At 45.1% G+C, this 23,071-nt stretch overlaps 1 protein-coding gene across 1 annotated transcript in view; it reads left to right on the top strand.

Annotated features, from left to right (window-relative positions):
• BACH2 (BTB domain and CNC homolog 2) overlaps positions 1-23,071 on the top strand; it is a 192,180-nt gene that overhangs the window by 39,779 nt on the left and 129,330 nt on the right. The window contains exon 2 of the mRNA XM_049818335.1: positions 1,552-1,638. The gene's annotated coding sequence lies outside the window, so the exon portion shown is untranslated. The remainder of the gene's footprint in view (positions 1-1,551; positions 1,639-23,071) is intronic.

The following is a 23,071-nucleotide window of genomic DNA, read 5'->3' as shown; positions in this document are numbered from 1 at the left end:
TTGCCACTTCTTTACAGGAGGAGAGTTAAAACTTAAGAGGACAAAGGATCTTGAGGATCTCACAGCCTCGCCGCTGAGACGTCTCTATACCACGTAGAATTTCACGTATTGAAATACGGTTCCCTTTTGCTGAGCGCGTTCATTAGTTTTGCTTGAGAGAAGCCAGGGTTTCAGGTCGGTTAGGAACTCGCCGTTAATGGCCACTGGGGAAATGCTGGGTTTGACTGACTGGAGCGGTGCAGCCCTCCGTCCTTAACCAGGTTGTCGTTCTCTCCCCATCCTACCTCCAGTTTTCCGTCTCCGTTGAGTGAAATTTCTCGTCCTGGTGTATTTTTCCCCGCCGGCCCCGGCTCTTGGCCGCTCTGTGTCGAGCGTAGGCGGCTCCAGGCGGCCGGGCCTGCGGCAGGGAGGTCACCTGGAGCGGGGGAGAGGGTTGGTCTTCGTTGAGTCTTTCCAGCCACTTTTTCGGGAATGGCTTACTCGGACCACTGAGACCGGACCCTTGCAGCAAATCTTTCTGGCAGGGATCCGTGTCGATGGTGGGCAGAGCGTGCCAAATGCTCGAGCCCTGGAATTTGCAGGAAGGGTATCGCAGCCATATCCCCCGTCCCGTGCTGCGTGGCTGTGTTTAATTCGTATGCCCTTGTGGAGGCAGGCGAGGGACCACGGACGGACGGTTGAGTTGCATCTCCTTAAGTGAAGGGGATTGTTTTGTTCGCTTTCAGAGAAAGCGATGAGATACTGACGTTAATGGCGTTTCCAGTACTGAAAATCCAGTTGCATTTTTTCTTTGCTTATGATGTGTCTTCTGGCCATTCAGAGAGGCTGGTGGGGTTTTTGAGGTTGTGCCTTCAGCTGGGTTTCTACCATATGGGCTTTTTTCTTCCCTATTTAAGTGTGGAAATTTCTTATATGAAGGGTACATTTTGATTCACTGGTGTATTGGCAGGAGAATTTCACGCTGAAGCTTAAAGCTACTAATAAGTGAAGTGAGGAGTAAACACAGACACTAAAAGACCCTTTCGAGAATTTTAAGCGGAGTCACTACTTCAATAATGTTGTAGGTGCAAAGTTCAGGGAAACTGTACGGTTAAGTAATTTACTGTCGATGTAATTTTGCAAGTATTATTTTTACATTGCTGCTGCGGTTATTAGTGGCATGTATTTACTGTTGAAACGGAAAGAAACTTAAGCAGCTCTCTCTTCCCCCGTATTTCTGTTTTTGGTGGCACTGAGCGTCTGCTTGGCGTTGGTCCCGGCACTGCCAGGCAGGATGCCCCGGGGAGAGCGCCATTCTCTTGCGCAGCTCTACAAGTGATGGGCAGTGGTACCTCCGCTGCCCCTCCAGATTGTTCTCTGTTCCTTCTATTTGGTCAATGAGTAATTTTGGGAAAAGGACTTCTTGTTTAATATCTTTATGACACATGGCAGAAAAAAAAAAGAAAAAAAAAAGGCCTAAATATCTGCTGGGAAAGCCAACTGCTGTAATGCAAATAATAGATAGTCACGTGCAGTTAATCGATTTTCTCTTTTGTGTTGTTTTTCACACAGAGCGATGAGGCAAGAGAGAAGTTTTTAAAAACAGAAAAATGTGATTGCGAAAACATCATTATTGGCAGGAGGACTCAGTGGATTCAGGTAATAACGTGACACCGCTTTTTATTATGCTTTAAAAACCGGCTGGGTTTCAGGCTGACAGGGGCCCTTTGTCAGGGACTGAGGAGGAGAGGAAGGTGACAAGGTATAACAAGACCCAGTGGCTGGCTGTGAAATTAATTCAGACCAGGTGAGAGGGTGTGAGTGTTCCCACAGCATGGGTGATTGCTGAATAGGACAGCGTTGCTGGAGCTGTGGTAGCTTCCTTCCTTATGTCAGGCTGTTGATTCTGAGGCTGTTCTTGGGGTTTTTTTAATACTTTTTTTTTTTGCCCTAAGAGATTCTCTAATTCAACCTCTTACAGCTGTGTCGATGCAGGCGGGGAAGCTTCATGCCTGTTTTATGAAAGAAGGTCAAATGATTAGCTGTCCCTTCAGACTGCACAACTCTGAATCTGTGACTACTCCCTTGAATTCCCCCTTTTAAAAGATTTCTGGATCAGTTATCATAATCTGCTAAAAGACCCAGACCTAGACCTTTACTGCTTTAGCAGACTACCGCTAGTTGTTTTCCGTGTGTGATTGAAGACAATTTCTTGTTGCATGGCTGTATGAAACCTAATGTGTGATGTTTAAGCGTGCTACTAATATGTTTGCAACAATCTTACCTTCAAATAATGGACTTCAACATATTTGGATCCTATTTTACAGGAAACGTATGTTGCTAGCTAAAATGCATCTCTTATGTTTTTAATCATTTTAATTATTTCCCTCACTGAGGGGGAGTGGAAGATGAAGGGGGGGAGTTTACAGTGCTAATTGCACTCCACGTTCGTAATTGGGGCCAGATCCTACCCTCAAACTTCTTAGGCAATCCCAGTGAAGTCATCAGGCTTTTCACAGGCATATGGGTTTTCCCCACGTCTATTTGATGCCAGGATAAGGGCCTACAGAGCGCTTTTTCATGCACTGATTTCTTACACGTATGAGGAGATGGAAAAAAACATGCATCTTTTTCAGCATAGCCTCTTGGTTTCCAGCACCGATTGGAGAGGATCTGCAGTATTTTATCGAGAAGCAGATCAGCAGAGCTGGTTGCCTTAGACTGAGCTGTTTTTAACTGGCGAGTCCTTTGCATTTCCTTTGTTAGGTGCTAGGTGGGAAAAACACAGTTGTGGCTTTGCATTGCTATAGTCATGACCAAGAAGGGCATTTAAATAGCATGTGAATGGATGTGGATTTGGTATTTCCTAGAGCCAGCTTCTATTTAGTATTAAATTGCATACTCCGGGAAGATAGTTGCTGTATCAACATTGGTATAATGACACATTATTAAAAAATCAATATCCAGTCATAGAAACAAGTCCTGGTGTAAGCAGTTGGGTGCTTACAGCTGCGATTTGTATGTATTTGCAAATGTAATGGGCTTTTTTTTCTTGTAGCACTGGTAACTTGGATAAACACTGTATGAGTGACTCATTGCAGAGTATAAACTTATTTTAAAGGAGCAAGTGTGGGATTTGCTGAATATCCTATTGCTTGCATCCCTGAATACTTGCATTAGGTCATGATTAATCTTAAATTGGCCAACCTGAGAGGAAAATTACTGCTGATCTCCCATAGGTGACTTCAGAAACAAACAGAAGGATGGAAGTGCTTTAAAAACATAAATAGTAGTTAGAATTCATAAAATCATAAAGCAAACATATGGTACAAGGTCTTCTAAAAAATAACACTTGAAAGCTTTTTTTATAGTTTCAGAAAGAGCTTGATTAGTTATCACAGGAAAAGTAAATATTTTCATTCCTTTTTCTTCAGTTCTCATTCCATTCCTCTTTCTTTTTCTCTTTTTCTCCTTTATTTTTTTTTTAACCTTTTTTTCCCCAGACTCTTCTTAATTTGGTGGGATGGAGGAACCAACCCAGTTCAGTGTGCCTAGAAAGCCCTGTTTGGGGGCAGCAGCTAAGACTGCTAATTGTCCTCCTGTTGTTAGGTTCATTCTTGAAGTCCTTCTGCGGTGTCGGCACGGAGTCGATGTCATCCAAACCGAACGCTCCCTGCGGGCGCGTGTGCGTGAGCGAGATGCGGTGGGCGCCGCCGCCGCGGTTCCTGCACCGCTCAAGAACACGCTTCTTTTTTAGCGTGTTACCCCAAGCGTCGGTGACGAGGGAGGCGATCCCTCTGCGTGCGTGAGCGTGCGCAGGGGTGCGAGCTCACAGGGGGTGGCACGACGCAGCATCCCTGCTCCGCTGCCGTGCCCTCGGTGGGGCGGCCGCGGTCCCCGGCGTGGCGGCGGGGAGGAGAGGCCGCCGCGGAAAGGGGGCGAAGGAGGAGACGGGGAGCGGAGGAGTGGGGGGCCGGGCGGGGAGGGGGAGCCGGGGAGGAAGACACGGCTCCAGAGGGAAATACTCTGTGCTTTGCAGTTGCTTGTGTGGATAGAAACCAGATGGTGCGCTGGAACACCCGCTTGCTCGGGCGGCGGCGGAGCCAAACATATGGTTAATGGTTAGGAGAAAGAGCTTTGCGAGCCAGGGCTTTGCTGACTGCCTCGCATTACAGATTGTTGCAGTGTGTCATTACATTGCCAAACTAAGTGCTTAATACCCGCTGCGGGCGCTGGGCAGGCATTTGCAGGGAGGATGCTGAGGCTCCCCGGGCAGGGCGGGAGGCTGACATCACGTGCGTCCCCCCGCCACACCCCCCCACACCCCCTTTCCCCACTGGAAACACCGTAAATCTCCCCTTTTGCAGGCTCGAAACCTACAGCAGGCAGTTTTCCTGTTCTGCGCGTCTTTAATCTGTTTATTTCCAACAGCATATGGTTGGTTTTGCCCTTTTTTGTGCCTTTTTTTTTTTTTTTTTTTTTTTGTCCCCGAGCAGCCAAGTTCACCTAGGCTGCAGCACCACGCTTACATGCCCGGCATCCGAAGTTCCTGCTCTGGGATCTTTGGGCAACACCAGGCCCATGTTATCTAAGGAACTGCTGAGCTCATTCATCTCCTTTTCACGGCCCGCTTCCTTTTATTTTTAGCCAAATCCGTCAGGCCTGACAGGCGGGTAATTTGAGCCAGAGAAAGGGCAAAGCTCCAGGTCCTTTCCACAAAGCAATTCTTCTCCTCCCTCCTGGGAAGGCTCCAAACTTGGCCTGCTCCAGGCAGATGGATTTGTTGAGTCATGTGAGATCATTTACACAAAAACACAGCGAGGCAGTGAAAAGGAAAAAAAAAAAAAAAAAAAAAAAAAAAAAAGGAAAGAAAAAAGAAGAAAAGGTGGGGGGGAAGGGGTGGGAGAGCGTGCGCTGCCGGGGCTGCTGCGAGCGTAGGAAATGTGCTGCGAGGCAGCTAGACAGAGGAATGCAGCAGATTCATTCTTGTATAAGGTAATGTCTCGTTTACAGTACAGGGTGGAGCCAGCACGGAGGAGAAATCACTCGAAAACCGATTACTCATTTAAAACAAAAATTCTCCTTAAAATAAATAACAATAATAATAAAAAAAGAAAACCAACAACCCAACCAACGAGCAAGCCGCGCGCACGGGCGTGCAACAAAGGCGGCGTTGTTGACAGCACCGGATTACAGTAGCGGTAAACTCCGGGCTGGGAGGTTGCTGGAAAATGAGTTTGCTCCGTGATGCAACCGGAGTTTGCTTTGTCTGGCCGCCAGCGCGAGCGGGGCGGTGGGGACGGGGAGGCCGGCGGCAGCGCGCGCGCTCCGCTCCGTCCAGGGATGGTTTCAGGCGGTGGGGAGGGATGGAGGGAGCGATGCGGGACTCCGAGCGGGCAGGCTGCGCCGGGGTGTCGTTAACAGTGAAAATGGAGGGGGGGGCTGTGCATGGAGGGGGCAGGGGAGAGCCTCTTGTTTTGGTTTTGAACTGGTTATGGCACGATCTTCGTTACATCAGGGAGTAAATTGCATTTACTCGGTTGAATGTTGATTTTGTTACCATTTGCAACCTAAGCTAACCCCGGCGTGTTGGTTTTGGTTTTTTTAAGTGGGTGGTAAGAGAGAACATCAAACTTGGGGCTTTTTAGATCTTGATGCATCCCGGAGAATTAGGTTGGGTTAATTTATGCAGCGTTCTAATGATTTGCATTCAAACCTTTAAATAGGCATGGACTGTATTTAAATATTGTTAATAGAACTTCTGGTTTCTCCAGTTTTCTTAGCAAGGCAATATCTGAATATTAGTGTTTTGTCCCGATGATGATTAAAAATCAGAGTAGGAGCAGAAACTGGAACTGGAAATTGGTGGAAAACATGTGAAATCTGACAACTCCAATGCAAAGCTTATCATTAAATTCTCAGCTGCAGTTAAGGAACTCATGGGAGTGTGTAAACGTGGGTTTGTGTTTTAACTTGACCCTTTCCCCCACTGAGCAGCATCTTCTGCAGACTCCACGGCCATGTCCATTGAGGTGCTTTCCTCTGGGGAGGGGAAGGTTTGTCTGGAGCCTGCCTCCCTCTGCTTGACCTTGTCTTTCCTTTTTTCTCCTCCCGCTTCTTTTTTTACACATTTGTCTGAAAGGCGGCTGGCTTTCCCAGCCCGCTTGCCCTGGCGGGCTGTGCCGCTGAGCACGTTCGGCATGGGGAGAGCCTTCACTTCTCGCGCTTAAAAGAGTTTTCTCACTTGGTGGAAACCTTTTGTCTTCTGTGTCTCTTGATCGGGCCGCCTCATTAATTATGTTGAAGGAGCACTTGGCAGCACCCTGAGTCCCGGCTGGGGTCCTGGACTGCACAAACCTGCAACAGGATCCCTGCCCCTCAGCTTACAGCTGATGTCTGGGGTGAGGATCAGCAGGGGGATAAGAGTATAAGGATGAGAAGAATGGCCAGGCTTGGGACCCAGACTGTGCAATAAGCTGTGGCCGTAGCACGGCAGCTTTTAACGAGGAATGGCTGTAGATTGCTCCGAGATCCCCAGAAAGGTCCCAGGGAAGGACAGCATTGTTATTTATTCTGTTTGCATAGTTACTGTTACTTTCTTTCCCCTCTTCCCCAAAATACCTAATTATCCTACATTTTCTGTTGCTGTGAGCAACATTTCCCGTAGTTACCCAGAGCTGCAATTCCAGTTAAATTCTCACTTTATAAAGCTAATCTCCCAGCAGTGGCTGTGGGATTTCCAAAAGAAAAGATGTTTGTGAGGAGCCAAAGTTTTTAAGATTTTTGTCTTAGTGGACAATTCTGAATAACTCCATGGTTAACTATTCATGTTCGTTATCGGTTGAGGGCTCAATAGCTTCATCTCTATTTATGGCACTTAGAAGACTTGTAGTTTTTTTAATTCCCCTGCAGAGTGCCCCACTCCCCAATACCTCCTTTTTCCACTCCAAAGACGCTGTGTGTGTTGCTTTTTGCATCTCTTCGTTGGACAACCAGCCCAACTAGACAGGTTTTGGGAACTATTCATGACCTGACTATCGAGAAAATCAGCCTTACTCTTCCTTCCCCCTCTTTCACAGTCGCTCAACTTCCTCCCTTTCTTCAAGTGTGTTGTCTATAAGATGCTATCAGCCCTGTAATTTTTTATCTCGCTTCTCCTATCATTTCCATTCTTCTGCTCCTAGTGTCTCTTCCTCTATCTCACGATTAGACCAGAAATTTCTCTGCTGCTGGCATCTTCTGCCTTCGCACGTACTGTGGCGCTGCCTCCTTTGGGATCTGAGGAAGGATGAGCTTGGAGTTGGTACGTGTTGCGTCATGTCCCGTGCTTGGCTTCAGTTTGCACAGGTAGAGGGCATCGTCTACGGCAATTTTTCTTTCATTGTCTCCTTAAGCAACCAACTCTCTCTCCACCTAGGTTGGAGGATGAGCAGGAGGTACTCGGTGCCTCCCTCACCAAGCACTGGGGACCTCCTGCTGAAGTTGTTCTTTCCAAAGCGATGCAACTCGTAGCCGGGGTTTGCTTGCTTTCCTCCAGGCTTGAGAGCGCCGAGTTTCCTTCCAAAGACCTTATTCTGTGCCGTAGCTGTATAACTTTCCTCGATCTGAAGTTGTGCCAAGGAGAGATGCTCTGGGAGCGAGGTAACCCTCTACTTTTGAGCTCAAATTATCCCGCTTGACAGGATCGGATAGCAATTCCCTGCCGCAGAAAACTTGGGCAAACTTTATAATTCTCCGCGGAGGGGTCAGCGGGTTGAGAGGTGAAACCTAAGATGAGCGGGACAGTGACCTCCCTGTATCGCAAACATTCATGTATGGAACTTATGAAATAACCTCAAAATAAATAAATCTCTAGCCTGACAGCTTCCTCCTTACAGAACGTCATAAAAGTTATGGTGTAGTGGTGGCAATTTCCTCTTCTTCATGTATGCATCTACAGGGCATCCCAGGGGACAGGCAACAGTTGTTCTAAACAGATTAATCTAAATTTCCATGGAGCTTTTTAAGACATTAAATCTATTTAGATTTTTCTCATCCAGCAACGAACTGGTGCAGTGGTGAAGCCCAGGACTATTTGTAATGTATTCGGAAACCTAGCCATTTTCTGGTTGCGGCCAAATCCCATTAACTGTGATTTCCCTGCTTCCTTTTTCCTCCTGTCGAGCCTTCTGGATAGCGGCTTCTCTAAACAGCTTGTTTGGAGAATCTGCTCTGAAAATCTCCCAGCCGCTCCGTTCCTCTCAAAGCAAGGGAAACTCTGGGAGCAGCTTATCACCTGCTCATCGGCTGACTTCCATTTCTGCTAGAAAGTCTCTGTCAGCCATAGACCAAACAGGCTTAAATCTCTTTCCTTTCCATTCAGTCGAGCTCAGCAGAGGTAGAAGTCCTTTTGGAGATTAAACTTTGCCTGTTGGTTTAGTGAGACGTCAATCCAGACAGCACAGCGTGTATAAAATTGGTTTCTTTAATTCCCTTGGAGCATCCTTAGGGGTCCTTGAGAGTTGTCTGAGAGGTTCTAGCGAGGATGTGAGAGCATCCTCTAGCACTGCCCTTGCAGTAGCAAGTTTTTCAAGTTTGTGTTAAAAAATATCAAGTTGTTTTAAGGCTCTGTTCATTCCATTAGCTCTTCACTGATAGTTCCTGTAGCGTTACCAACTGCTAACGCAATCCTTCGGTTTTTTTGCCTTGATTCTGTTCTAAATTAAATTGGTGTCGGCAAAAGCCGCTTCTGGTCACATGCTGTAAAAAAATCTTTTTTAACCTGAGTGCAGCCTTTGTGCAATTAATGGGAACTTACTGTTGCTCCTTGATAAATTCATTCATGTTTAATAGATATTTGTGGGCCATATTTGGCTTTAAGTGGATGTATCACAGCTCTTGAGGCATTTTAGTGGCTAAATAGCTGGGATTAGACACTCCAGTTACTCATGACAGTTGTTTTCCTGTGTCCATACCGAACTGTGTGTATTACGCAAATATTTTTAGTTATAGCCTTGCCAGATTTGTTTAAAGAAAAGAGATGTCCTCATTTTTCAGAGATGTTTATCTGTGAGTGAGTGGAATTACATGACTGTTTTCTTCTCAGTTGATTAAATTCTAAATGCTAAGATGAAAGGCCCACTATTACTTACAAAAGTAAGACTTGCTTTTGCATGAGTAGAGCAATTTATCTTCTGTATCCGCTTCTCTAATTGCAGTCTGTAAAGACCCTAAAGAGTCCTGCTATTCAGTGATTTTCCTTACTGCAACCAGTGAAAAATCAGATTTAAAATGCATTTAACTGATGCTCAGTTCCACATTTAATACCTCCTGATTACTATGGTCACAGCATATATAAATACATTTGATAGCTTACTTGATCATGCAAATGTTGAATGTCTTTCTTCTTCATCAGAATACACCTTTTATCAAAGATATCTGCTGTCATAGGGCCCCAAGCTGTTGATTAGGTAAAAGGGAATGCCATATATGGGAAAATAAACCAGTACTTACAAGGTAGCTTCTTACTAGAAAATAATGAGATTTCTTCTAGCAACTTCAGCTTGTTGTTTTCTATTTGAATACTTTATCAAAATTAATAATAAAATGCTAAAAAATAAAGTTGTCATGCCTTCTGGGAGCATGGCATAAATAATTAACATGGGATATCTGTCTGCTCGGGTTTGGGTTGATTGCTTATTGGCTTCCACATCGTACCATGAGTGGATTTGAAGCCCCTGTGGTGGGCTTGGACTGTGCCGGACTAGCTCAGACTTGTTGCTGCCCTTCTCGATGCCGTTCACTGTGATTAACGGTGTCTGGATGGATGGCAGAACCCAGATGGTTATGACAAAATAATTGTCCTCTCCTTGGATGCGCCGCTTGGGCACTAGCATCAGTGAAGCCCCTTCTGCAGCCGGCGACGTCGGAGGCAGCGGGACCACCTGCTGCTCCTGGCGAAGACACCTCGCCCAGGTAGCACTGCTCTGCCGAGGGTATGCGTGGCACAGCCAGACTCGCTCAGCTGTGCTTTTTGAGAGCGAGAGGTTAAAAGGACAAGGGCAAACCACGGTCTGAAGCAGACTCTTGCATCTGGCGGGTCTGTTCTTGGGTGACGCTCATTTGGTTACGCAGCTCAAGTGCAGCGAGAGTTTCGCCCCTGCCCACGGGCTGACAGTCACACGCCCAATGGGAAGCTATTTTTCTGCTGGGTTTTGCCCCTTGTGAGTGTTGTCATCGGAAATAACAGGAAATAAAGGGACGGAGGTTTATGGGGCATCATGGCCTGTTCACCGTTTAAAATAAATCTTCTGTGCTTAATTCTCTGTGGAGCAAAGGGGAAGAGGAGTTCATGCCCTAAACGCTGGAGAATTTTTAGTTTTTAATGCTAATTTTAACCCTGAAGCATCAGTGAGTTAAGTAGAGCTCAAAGTGCTGCATTTAGCCTTCATCGGGAAACGCTGGGTAGCATTGCTGGAGGAGTTGTGACAGCAGGGAGTTCCCACACATGCACAGTGGTACTTCCAGAAGAACTAAAGGTTGGTATTTCCAAAGAGCAGTGGAGACACACGCGAGTTGGTGAGACATGTTTTGATTTTCAGTACAGTAGGTGGCAGGAGAGACAAAGCGACAGCTTGGCTGAGGTAGCTGCTTGTCCACGTGCCGCAGTAACAAATGAAGGCTGCACCACGTCTACGCCCAAAACCTTGGAACAAAAGTGACGTCGTATTGCCAGGTGCTTTTGTGAGGTCTGTCATCTGACGTGATAAACACAAAGACCTAAGAAGATGGGAACGTTAGACACGTCTTGCAATGCCGGTGTTAAATGCCACATTACACGCTATCTTGTGTTTTTACGATGTCTTCTGGTTGGCATCAAGGACTAAAAGTTTCATGGCAGCCTAAGCCAGGCCCACTTAGGGCTGTTCATCCTCTTTCTCTCCCCACAGTGTCCTTGGCCAGGACTTCCCCCATGCCCTCCTGCACCTGTGTTGGTGTTTATGAAGCTGGACCATGAGCTGCTTCATGGGGTGAATCCAGCCAACAACTAACTAAAGACGTGGTTGGATTTTGTGCAGCTCAGCAGAACCATCTCACTGCGTGCTCGTGAAACTAGGCTTGAGGCAAAGGAGCAAGATAGGAAAAAGGGACTGAAGGCTTCAGGCTGCAGTAGAGCTGCACCCTTGATCTACCACCCCTGTCAAACAGGATGGAAGAGGTACTTTAATGGATAGTGAAGTAGATGCTGGAGACTTTCTAAGCCAACATCTGATATTCTTGGATTTCTGATCTGCAGTTGGATAAAGTAACCTTAAAAGCCTGAAAAACATGTCTTTCTAAGCATATGAGAGTCTTTCCTAATGGAGAGGCAAACTGAAGAAGTGAAATTAGTGGTGTTTTCCCTTCTGTCTCTTAGACATATGTCTCCTTTTTAAAGGTGAAAGGGAATTTCCTCATCCCACTTCAGTTAAGAAGAACAGATTGTTAGCTTTCTTGTCTATGGGAGATTTGGCCTCCTATTGCATGCAAGGACAAAATCTGCTCTGGTGCACGTGTAACTCGAGCAACGTCAATGAGGTTGCGTTTGTAAAACAGAGAAGGTGATTTGGCTCAGGTTTTGTAACTGGAGAAAGGAAGCACTTTTGTCCATTGATTTATAGGGAATTAGTGTATGGCTAAAATAGGCTCAGCCATTTGCTGTGCTTTTTTTCCAAGGATTGTTCTCTGAAGGACTTTTGGTCACAATGGAAACAGCTTCATTGTGTAGGCCTGCAAGAGGGCATTGAGTTTTCCTTAGAGCCAAAAAGCAGACAGTATTTGATTCATACTTGTCAGGGGTACCTTTACTCTACGTACCAGCTTCCAGTGATGACTTTAGTCCTCCTTTTATCTGTACTTGGACGTAAATTTTGAATTCTGGCATATCAAAGCATGCAGCTGTATGATAGCTTAAATTCTGCGTATTCATCTGATGTGAAGCTCTGCTGAGCAACTCCGCTTCATTACTTATGTTCTGTTTCTGTGCCCACTGGTTTTGTAAGATTTTTGTCAGCATTTTTCAACACATTAATGTTGTTTTTGTCGTTGAAGGTGACTGAGAATTGAACTGGTGTTGAAGTTGTAAAACTGTCGGTGTGATGTACTGGCAAGGACAAGACATCTGTTTAGCTACTTGCTCGGTTCTCTTTGCTGGAGAGCCTGACTGCCCCATAGATAGAACCTGAGCACTTCTGGGCATCTCAAAGAGGATGAAATATCACCCTTGTACTGATGAGAAATGGACGCAGAAACAGTGATTTATTGAAGGTCATGGAGGAAATATGAAAGGTTGGGATCTAGGTCTCTTCCACCCCACCCCAGGAAGCTGAATCCCGTAATTTCTAGTATGATGAAGTTTACTTCCTCTCCCTTGAGAAACATGAGACTCTTCCCATTGGAAAAATAGCTGTTCTTATCACAGGAGAAACGGGCACACATTTACAAATTTGGAACCAAGTTTAAGACTCGTTGCCACAAAAAACGGGCACATCTAGAGGGTAGTTAGCTATAGCTGCAGCATGGAATATTAAAAGGGGAAATTGTCTGAGGGGCACAAGCAACAGTTAGTAGCTGCTCTGCTGTTGCTTTACATACGACTTGGAGAGTTCAGTAGCTGGACCAGAGGAGAGGGACCTGGGCATACACTGACTTTGAGCAGCCTTTAGGCTGCTCCATCCTTGCATCAATGGGCTGCATGGTCAGGTCCCTTCTCATAGAAAAGCCATTTGTAAAGAATGGGACCTTTTGGGCCAAATTTTCCTTAAATAGGCTGGTATCTTGCAGATAGATACTGGTATGTTGATATAAATTGTATGGCTGCAAATAGTTAATTGTTTCTGTAACCAGGTTTAACTGTGGAGTGCTCTGCTTGGTGAAGAAGATCAGGAAGGAGTTCCTATTATTTTAAAGCAGTAGCTGTCTGAGGCTTATTATGAAAAACATGCCACGTTGAAATACTCACTTTTTAAAATGAATTTCTATAAGCAGCTCATAGACAGGTTTAAGCTGTGCTGGGAGAAGTCCGACTGCACTTTAATGTAGATACCTGGATTGGTGATTAGGAAAAGGTTGTTAAACAACTGGAACTTAAATACCGGTGAAGCTTCACTGTAGCAATTTCCCCAAAGGCACACTGGTAATTCTGCTAAATAGAGAGTTTAATAGACTTTAATAATGTGTACTTTGGAGACCCTATACACAAAGGAATAATGCATAAACCATTCGTTAGAGTAAACTGCTACCTTTGCATCTAACAAGGAATCTGTCAAAACAAAACTGGCCCATTGTGTGTGGCAACACATCGTTGGGTGTTAACAGACAGAAGTCATTATCGTCACCTTACCGGTCTCTTCACCTGTTGTGATCAAAGGTGCAGCCCATATCGTTTTACCTAACAGTGAATGAATTATCTGAGGTAGACATTAGTTTAGTTTCTGAGAAGTCCTTTGCTGGCAGGAGGGCTGCGGTTGTTCACAGGGCTTTGTTTTCCTTTGATGTGCCCCTTTGGTGCCAGGAGAAGAGATAACTGGCAGAAAACCTGCATTTTAAAAATAAATAAATAAAGAAAAGAATAACAAAAAAACAACCTTAGCAAGCAGCTCTAAGCGAGTTTAGCGTTGGATTTTGATTTGATTTCGCTGTGCTGCTGCTGAGGGCCCTGCTGGAGAACAGGCGGGAAGGAGGAAGGAGCAGATGCTTTTGGTAGAACAGTAGGGCATTTATCTCTTTTAATGAGGTAACATCATTAGTGCTGACAAAGTGCTGCAAATCAATACGTGTAATGGACTGCTGCTGTCTTTCAGTAGTGCACAGGCTGTTGTACTTCTGAGCATTTGAATCTGCTGAATCACAGGTCAGGCTTTATCTTCTGTCTGATGCTGGGTTCCTTTGGTATTTTTAACCATTTTGGTTTTCCCCCTCCCTAATCTTTGCCTTGGATCTCCGGGAACTGGAGCACACCTCCAGGATATGTGTTGGGGCAGGCAGAAGCGTGCGGATTTTACGAGCATGGGAGCGCGTTGAAATGCCGCATAGGTCTATTGTGCTGCAAGGACCTTCTCTTTTAATTGGAAAGAGTGAGGTTGCTAATGTCTATTTGAGCCTGATTCCTTCTGCCTAAAATGGCTGCAGGTTTTGTTTTGGGTGGTTTTTCGTTGGGGTTTTTTTTCCCCCTTGCCCTCTGCCTGCTTCCTTCAGAGCAGTGGTGTAATGTCAGCCACACTAATCATGTCAGCCGGTGGCACTGATGACCCTGACATTCAGCAACAAAGAGCAGTAGGAGAGAGGAGAGAGTGAGGTGGCTGCGGCACTGGGCAAGGAGCAGCAGCAGGTGGGGGGAAATCTGCGGGTCAAAGCGTTTCTCTGTACAAAATCCATCTGTGTAAAAAAATCATATGCACGGTTGTATGCAAGGTGACCAAGGGAAGAAGCGGGATGGATGTCACTGGAGATCTGTACTTTATCCCTCACTTTTCAGATGGTAAACATGACAGCACACGACTATAGTAGCATGAAAATAACAAAAACCCCAGTGAAATTAATGTAAATTTGAAAAAGCCTGGAGGTTATAGCAATGTCTCTGTTAAAAATTACTTAGTTCCCCCAGAACTCCCATCAAAACCATGTCATCCTCTACCACAAACGGGTAACATAACTTAAACATTTGAGGTATGCTGTCTGCTTATCGGAGGGCCTGGGAGTGACACTTGGGTGTCCGTGCTGATTCCAGGAAAAGAGCCTGTCGGTAAAGAAGATTCATCTGAATAGATCATGCACGTCAGAAAAAAAGTGGTTCCTCTTTCTTTTTTTATCTGCATGCCCCTCCCATCCTGGGCTTCCCAACACCTGCTTGTGGTGAAAGAATATAAACAGAATTGCAAGAGTCTTCAGCATTAACTGTTGCCTGACAGCTCCAGCTAAGCACTGCAAGGTCGTCTGGTTTTTCCTCTTTATTTTTGTTACTTGTTCTCTGCCACACATCCAGCGAGCCTCTGCAGCACCCCAGGTGGTTCCATCCCTGGTGGAAGACCTCCACGTTTTTGCCCTGTCATGATCTGAAAGTCAGTCATGTTCGCCGGAGTTGATATGAATCCAGAGTTGGGGTCTGTCGTTGCCCACCCTGTCATGTTACCCTCAGACCAAGGAGGAGGACACGACCGAAAGCCAAATAAGACCACAGTTGGAGGGGCCACATATTAGCATGTACCAGTATCATCCAGTAGTAATGCTGCTGAGTGTTGCTTTCGGTCAAGACTAGGTACGGCTCTTTTAATACTTGTTACTTTTGTTAAATTTAATTGGTGTTCCCGCTGGAGAGATCAGAGGGGTACGCTTCAGTGACACCCAGGGTACAGTCAGCATTCCTCACTGCTGAAATGAAAGCATCATTCCTGCAGAGCAGAAATCTCACTAGTGGTTTGTTACCTGCTCGTGTTCTCGACCGTCTTGAACCAGCAGAAGGTAATGGCCAACAGATGTAGAAAAGGCATCGTCTTGGGAAAGCTTTGAAGACCTCTTTTTTTTTTTTTTTTTTGTTTTCCCCCTATACCCCCCCAGAACATCCCTTTCATAAATCAATGTTTCTACATCACATACCAAAGCTCTTCTTTGCTATCTTATTCCAACAGTGAAACCAAAGTTCACTTACCTCCCTTCCAAGGTTGGGATTACAAAAACCTTCCACGCATCTTGCCTTCCTCTCTCTCTGCAGGCACTCCAGTCTAATAAATAAATACTTGGCCAAGTTTTACTGCCCTTTACCCGTTAACTAAAAACAAATGCCTTCTGCTTTGTTGAAGGCAAGTCATGCCTACTTCTGTTGCTCCAGCCAGCAGAGTTTCTCAACCAGCTTGGCCTCTGAGGGACTGATTCCTTTTTAGTGACTCTGAAACAGTTACCAAATCTTTCTGTGATCAACTTATGAAAAGAAAATAACACAGTCGTGGGCCGTAAGGAGAGGAAATAGCTGGTCATACTGTTTCCCAAGACTACAGATGACCCACCGTTGCTCTACTTTCCTCAGTAAAACTGGGGCGAAAGTGTTGTGATGGAGGGCAAAGGAACAGGGGATGGAAGGGTTTGAGAAAAAAAGAGCTGTTAATATTACAGGCTCCTGTACTAAGGTTATCTACCTTTTTTTTTTTTTCTTGTGGATAGTGTATTCAAAATATTTTAGCACTGCATCTGAGGTTGGCACAACTTCTCAAGAGGAGAAAATGCAGGGCTGCTCATTAGTATTGTTTCAGAGCAGGCTTAGAGGTGATCCTGCTGCAGGCTCTGCTGCTCATAAGGCTTGGTGGCTATCTCATAGCAAATACGGGAGAAAGCATTGATGGAGAAGGGCTGCTGGCATGAGATTGCAGCACTGGTGGGCCAAATTGTGGCCCACCCTGACTTTCCTGGGTGGTCGCCTGGCTTGTGTGCAGCACATGGAAATAGACCTTCTGGAATGCGAAACCGTGCCTTCTGCATTTCTCCCACAAGTATTTTACAGTTTTGACTGGCATACGCAAAGGAAATGGAGAATAATAGAAGAAAAAACTTATATAACCCTTCAGCTGTGCTTCCTTTCCATACTAAGGTTTTGCATTTAGAGTAAAAAGACCAGTCTGTGTTATTGTGAAAGTCTTTTTTTAAAGTTTAGTGATGAGTTTTTTGGTAAATGAGTGAAGGAGTATTCCCCCCCCCCCCGCCCCCCCTTAAACTCATCTCCAGTTTAAGTAGTGGATACTTCTGTGTGTCTTCACGCAGAGAAACTGAACCAGTGGGGTTTAGTGATTGGGTAATCTGATTCTTAACAATTCAAAAGATCCCTTTATACAAGATAGATTTATTTGATTCCTGGTTTTACAGAAATAGGTTGTGAAGGGATCTTGAGTGTTTGGGGATTTTTTTTGTTGTTCTTTTCTTATTAGTAATGATGTTATAAAGCAGTAAGTATCCAGGCTTTTGCAAGTCTCATATATGAGTGCTGTACACGGGACGAGGAGAGAAGAGCGTATGACCAGCATCTCTCTTTCCTTGTTCTCTAGATGTGGCTGCCATCTACTCACTAGCTCTGTGATCGTGGCTCTTAACGTTTGGTGTAAGATAGAAGCAGCATGTCTTTCCAGTCCCTTCACAGAAAGAAAAAACAGGTCTTTGCCAGCAGGACTCCTTTCTCCCTCAGGTTCAGCTGCGCAGCCTGGGAAAGGCAGCCTGCACATGTAATGGGTTGTCCTTTCAGAGCATGTTGAGGATCCAGCTTTGGTCCAACCGTGAATCAACCACTTGAGGCTGAAGATCCTTTGCACTGCTGGAGAAGTTTCCACCCAAAACCAGTAGGATCTTTGCCTGGGAGACAGGAGCTTGAAAGGAGACAAACATTTGGAAGGGGCATTGAAGCAGTAATGGTACATACGTTAACAGCAGTAAAATTGCGCAAGAGCATGGGGGGTGAATGGGCATGTGTGAGTGAAAAAGAAAATGCTTGCTTTTTCCCCACCTCTGCCCTTGGAGGTAGCCCCATCCTCTGGGGACATAGTCCCAGTTTTGTGAAGGATGCCTGAGGGCTCAAGTCACGTAGCTTCTGAGCTTTGTAAATCTGGGGATAAGTGTTTTGCTGTTTGCAAGGTGCCTTGCAGTCCTCTGCTGGGAACGTGTAAAAAGTATACATGTAAAAAGTGGCTCTGCCTTTGCAGTGGCTTTCAAATTAAGTATCTTTTGTTTCGTTAACACGACAGCTCCCTAGCTTGCTTTGTCAGCAGCTCACTGAGTTGCTTCCCAGTGGCTTATAGCTCTTGGTTTCGTCTGGCAAAAGCGATCTGTAATCCAGGGGTGTACAGGTACAGGAGCCCTTCAGAGGCTTGTGGAAAAGGAGTGATGCATTTGGCGTGATACTTAGAGAAGGTGAATATTCTGGCGGTTTCCCACTGTGTCGCACTATTCAGTTTTGAAAATTGCGGCTTGCATTTATTCTCTCAGTAGAATGAGGCACTCCTCTCGGGCTCCTGGAGGAGACCAAGAAGTGTACACTTAATTGCTTTGTGAATGATGGGAAGTCTTGGAATGCAATCTAGCCATTGCTCATTAACTAGCTGAACCTATTAAACCTGGACAGCAAGCAGGACTGAGTCGGCCGCCCTTGATTGCAGGCAGCTAATGGAGCTGTGGGAGCAAGCTGTGACTGCAGAGCGGAATTGGCAGTAGACTCCCATCAACCTTCTCTGTTTTGAACTCGCCCTACACTCCATTTAGACTTCTGGCTTGGAGACAGATGATTTCAGAGCAGTGAGGAGGGGGGGGAAGGTGGAGGGTGGAAAGCATTGTCTTCTCAGCTATGTTAGCTTTGATCTGAAGTTAAAAGCGAACCAGAATTCGAATGGCATTGGTAATTTGACATTTAAACCTGCAGAAACAGAGAGATTTGTCGTCTAGCTGTGGCCGGCTTTGATTGTTGATTGGGTCTCACGCAGATGGTTCCGCTACACAATGCTAAACCAAAAGAAAATGTCCAAATAATGTCACTTAGCATCTCCTCAGTGTTTTTTAGCTCTGAGGGAACCAGCTGCTCTTACAAAGCACACATATAGGTGGTTTGGTACTCACAAAATATATCCTGTCTTGCAAAAGAGCATGGTAGCACTTTCTTGGATCTTCATGCCACACTAGCAGCACAGAAGAAAACAAAATTTACTAAATGTTAACTGGAAAACTGAGGGTTTGTTGTGGGTTGCTTGGGGGTTTTTTAGTAGCTTGAAGAAATATGAACAGAATTGGGATTTGCCCAGGAAATTTGAAGCGTTTAACCTTTTAAATGCACGAGGGCCTCAACTGGAGATGGATACAGCCCTGGATGTGTAGCATTTACCTCCAGAGCAGCCTTGGCATTGCACCGGAGCATTGTTTCAGAGCAGTTTGTGCTGCGTGCTAAATCGCCAGCATCCCATCCTTCAGCACTCGCATGCCTCTCATCCAGTTGCACTTTGTGCCCAACCTTATTTACCTTGTGAGTTTTGCCAGGATCACAGCTTGGTGGTGTGGCTTCGGGCCCAGTCAGACCGTCTGTCAAGGAGAAGGGGAGGAGAAGTAGTGGTTTTAACATGTTGCCTGAAGAAGGGCATGTCCGAATGTGCTTTGAAATCTTTGTTCTACTTGCTTGTTCAATACTTTTAAGGTGCTGTATATTGTGGATTTTTTCTGTTGCTTTGCCTTAATTTCCCCATTGTGGAGAAATGGTTTCATTTCTAGTCTGGATTCGTACACTTGTTTGTGCTGCTGGCAGATCCTATCAACACCCACTTTTCTATGATATTTAAACTTTAAAAGATAAAATAAAAATCTTTGGTGTCATAGAACAGTGACTTGCTTGTAAAATGCTTCCATATACCAGAGATGCTATTTAAAAATATTGTAGGAGTCTAGTAATACATTAGCATTTTATGCATTTCACTCTGAGCAGTCCCAAAGTACTTAAACTGTAGCGCACGCATGCAACCCTGCTGAGATGCAGTCCCTAGGACAGAGGCTGTAAACCAGCCCTGCGTTTGCTGAGGGTACAGGGAGCGATGGATGCGAGCAGCTTGAAACAAAGCAGCCAGAATAAACCGCCTTCTGGAGGAAGATGCTATGAAAATCATCACTCTTGATGTAGGACAGCCAGGGGTTCAGCTGGGGATGCTGACAGAGTTGCTCACCCCGGGATTGCTAAGCTGTGTGTGGACCTGCACTGGGACACCCCCCCCCCTCAGCCTGAGCCACCCCACAGCTGCGGGTACGGCCCCAGACTGGCACTCGACGCCAAATATTTGGAGGGGCGACCGCTAAACAAGTGTCCACATGGGCTCTGCGTTAATAACTTGTTGCCCGTAGTAATCTTCACTGCATTAAAAGCAAATACCCCCTTCATTTGTCATCGGCTACAAATGCAGTAACCCGCTTTAGCTGTAGGCTAAGCTGGGCTGAGATGACTTGCGGCGGCCGTGCACCGGAGCAGCGTACAGATGGGCGGCTGCCATCGGTCCTTTGGTGGCTGGTGATCTCTTACGCGATACCAAAGCGCTCGCGTCCCCGACATGTGCGAAGTGTGTTTCTCTGCATCGTCCTAGGTATCCTTCCACCCATTTTATATTTGGGTCCCTTTAAAACCAACGTGTAAGTTGCTCTCAGATTAGCTATTTTATACGTATCTCAGCTGGGGGGGGGATGTAGAGCTTTAGTGTGAGGACAACAAAACCATTTTCAGATGATTTTGAGACACCAATTACTTCATTCTGGGAAATTCAGCCTTGCAGAGGCTAATAAAAACTAAAATTCAAGCTTTTGTAATGTTTAGCAGAATTAATACCACAGCACGTTTTCTGGTTATCATTTCAAAACCTCGGTGACATTTTATCTGAATGTTCCCGTACAGGTGCAGCTGGGGGGAACAGCAACCTCACTGGTGTATAAGAGAGCTCCATTTTCCAAAAGGAAGTACATTATGGCCAGCTAAGATGTCATAGCTCAGGGTTCAGTGAGCTGGCAGCAGCCTCCGAGTCTGGTGTTTCTAACCAAGTGGCATAGCAGCCTGTGCTCCTTTTTCACTCTTTAAAGAAAACAAAGTGATTAATTCTTTCAGTTTTAAAATATGTCTAAAAAAGAAGAAAGAAAAAAAAGAGAACTATTTTATTTTCATTTGACATGACTCTGTTAAGCAGAAGAAGCCTTCCAATACATTGAGTTGGGAAGTAATTAGTCTTGGGAGTGTGAGATGGGTTATAATCTTAATGTCATTTTACCATTACTAAAATAGTCTAATTTTGTCCTTTTCTAATCCATGCAAATCCCATTGATTTAACAGTGTTGTACAGATGAAAATAAGAAATGCGGCTGGCCTATATTTTAGGATCTCCTTGCCTAGTGTAAAAGATTAGAGAGCACATCGTCTGATGAAGCAGCCATCCCTCCTGTATGCTGGAGTACTGCTACCAAATGTTGGCACAAGGCAGAGCATCACGTGCAGCTGTTGCTGTTTTGGAGCTAGCAGGTGAAGCTCAAAACCTTTCATTTCTCTAGATTCAGCAGAATATGTGTATGTGCAGTTTGTCAGTATGTTTATAGCAAAATAGACTAAGAGCAGAAAACATTTCTAGAGATGGTGAAACCTACTTTAAATGAAATGAGAGGCTTTAAAAGCTTACGCAGATCTTGAAAAATACAAAGGGCCGGACTGAACGTTGCCATTTCAGTCAAATTTAGAACCTCCGCCTACTTAAACGGGAACACATTTAGGTCAGTGCTTTGTGCTTTGCAAAATCGTCTCCCTAATCTCCTTCAGAGCATTTCTGACTATGCTTTAGGTGAAGGGGGGAGGGAAGTGCTTCCAGGCTGAGACTTGTAGCTAAGTTGTCATACGGAGTTAATCTGTTGAAAGACTGAAGTGGTGTAGATACATAGGTGCTGAATTCTGAAACCTATTTGCTGGCAAGCATACTTGCATGCAGGTACTCATTATTTGGAAGCATTCAGCCAAGGTATCCAGAAACTTTGGGGGTTTAAACCATTTGCCTAAACCACAGAAGCAAATTCTAGTTACCTGGGCTGATCTCACTTTGCTTGTGTGTTTCAGCAAGATTCAGGGAGGTTGTGTCAGATGATCTCTTCTATACGCAGTTTCTTGCATTCGTCAAGTAAATGGAGCAGAAATACCGTTTCTTCCTTTCTCTACCCCCTTTTTCATTTAATGAAATGGGAAATATTGAAGCTACTGGAAACCTTAATGTGACATTTCTTGATGCAATGTTGCTGTCTCCTAGCTTTGAGTCCTGTAAGCAAGTTGCAAACATCAAAACCTCCTGTATTGCTGGTCTTCTTTAGTGCTATTGTTTTATGAAGTTGGTAAGGAATAATTAATCAGGCTAATATATTAGGCTAATATATATTTTAAAACATGTAATGAAAAGTATTTCTTTGGCAGATGATACTAGTGGCAAAGCTGTCCCTTACTATAAAGGATCCTGAGTTTGAGTCTGCTGTCAGAGGACTTGGGATGATGGGAGATGGGGGTGGGATTTAGGATACCTTTAACCAGCATCCTGCGAACAGAGGCTCCAAGAAGACTGTAGCTGGTGCAGTTGTGATTGCACTGTGAACGTGGGTGTCACGTAAGTGATACTGAGCCTCCTGGGAATGAACGTTGGCGCTCTGTCTTCCATGAAACCCCCATGTGCTCACCCACATCGGTATGTATGGTTGTCGCCCACCTGCTAATGAAGAATGAAACAAAAATATTCTGCAAGAAAGTCTTCCCTTGGTGTTCATCCCCTAAGTATTCTGCCTGCTCAGCAGGCACTAAAATGGAAGGCAAGAGAGTTACAGAAGTGGAGGAGTTAAACTGAGGAGGAGGTGACCCTGTGTTCTCTTTGGGCTTCCCAAGTATCTCAAGTACTTGCTTTTAGGAACAGGGATTGGGCCCATTCTTCTTTGGGCTGATGCTTCAGTTCTTGCCTTTCCATGTCTGCACTTACTGCTTTTCCACAAAGCAGTAAGATCAAAAGCTGACAACAAACCTGATCTTGATGGAGCATTGTGGCAGCAGCCCGGCTTATCTGGAAGTACAGATAATATTAAAACGTGCTCCGTCAAAGAGGGCTAATAGTCAAGAGGTAGAAACGAAACTGCAGCACAGTCACCACAGATTTGTTGTCTAGCCATTATGAGGCCAAGCAAAGAAAGTTAAGTATCACAAAATTAAAATTCATAATCAAAGCAAATGAAGCAGTATTGTAATTACTTGGGGCAACAGAAGCTAGCTGTTCTCTTGTGAATCTGAACAAGTCATTTCAGTATTCCTTCAACTTCCTCTTTTCTTCATCTGAGACCTAATAGCTACAGATTTTAGTGACACCTGTATTTACTCAGACACCTGCTCTTTGCTAGAAAACAAGTACATTGGAAGTTCTCTCCTGGAGACTTGGTGGGGAGTTAGTGCAGACAGGTACCGGCTGTGTCCTGTATCCACTTGCCGATCACTCCTTGTCGGCGGAGAGTAACTCCACAGTGTGATTGTCCGCATTTCAGTAAGTCTAGGGGCGTTGCTTATGGCATTTTAAAGTCT

Source organism: Accipiter gentilis, chromosome 15 (assembly GCF_929443795.1).
Source record: "Accipiter gentilis chromosome 15, bAccGen1.1, whole genome shotgun sequence".
Taxonomy (NCBI): domain Eukaryota; kingdom Metazoa; phylum Chordata; class Aves; order Accipitriformes; family Accipitridae; genus Astur; species Astur gentilis.
Note: the sequence above shows the minus strand (reverse complement) of the source record. Positions and strands in the feature narration are given on the sequence as shown.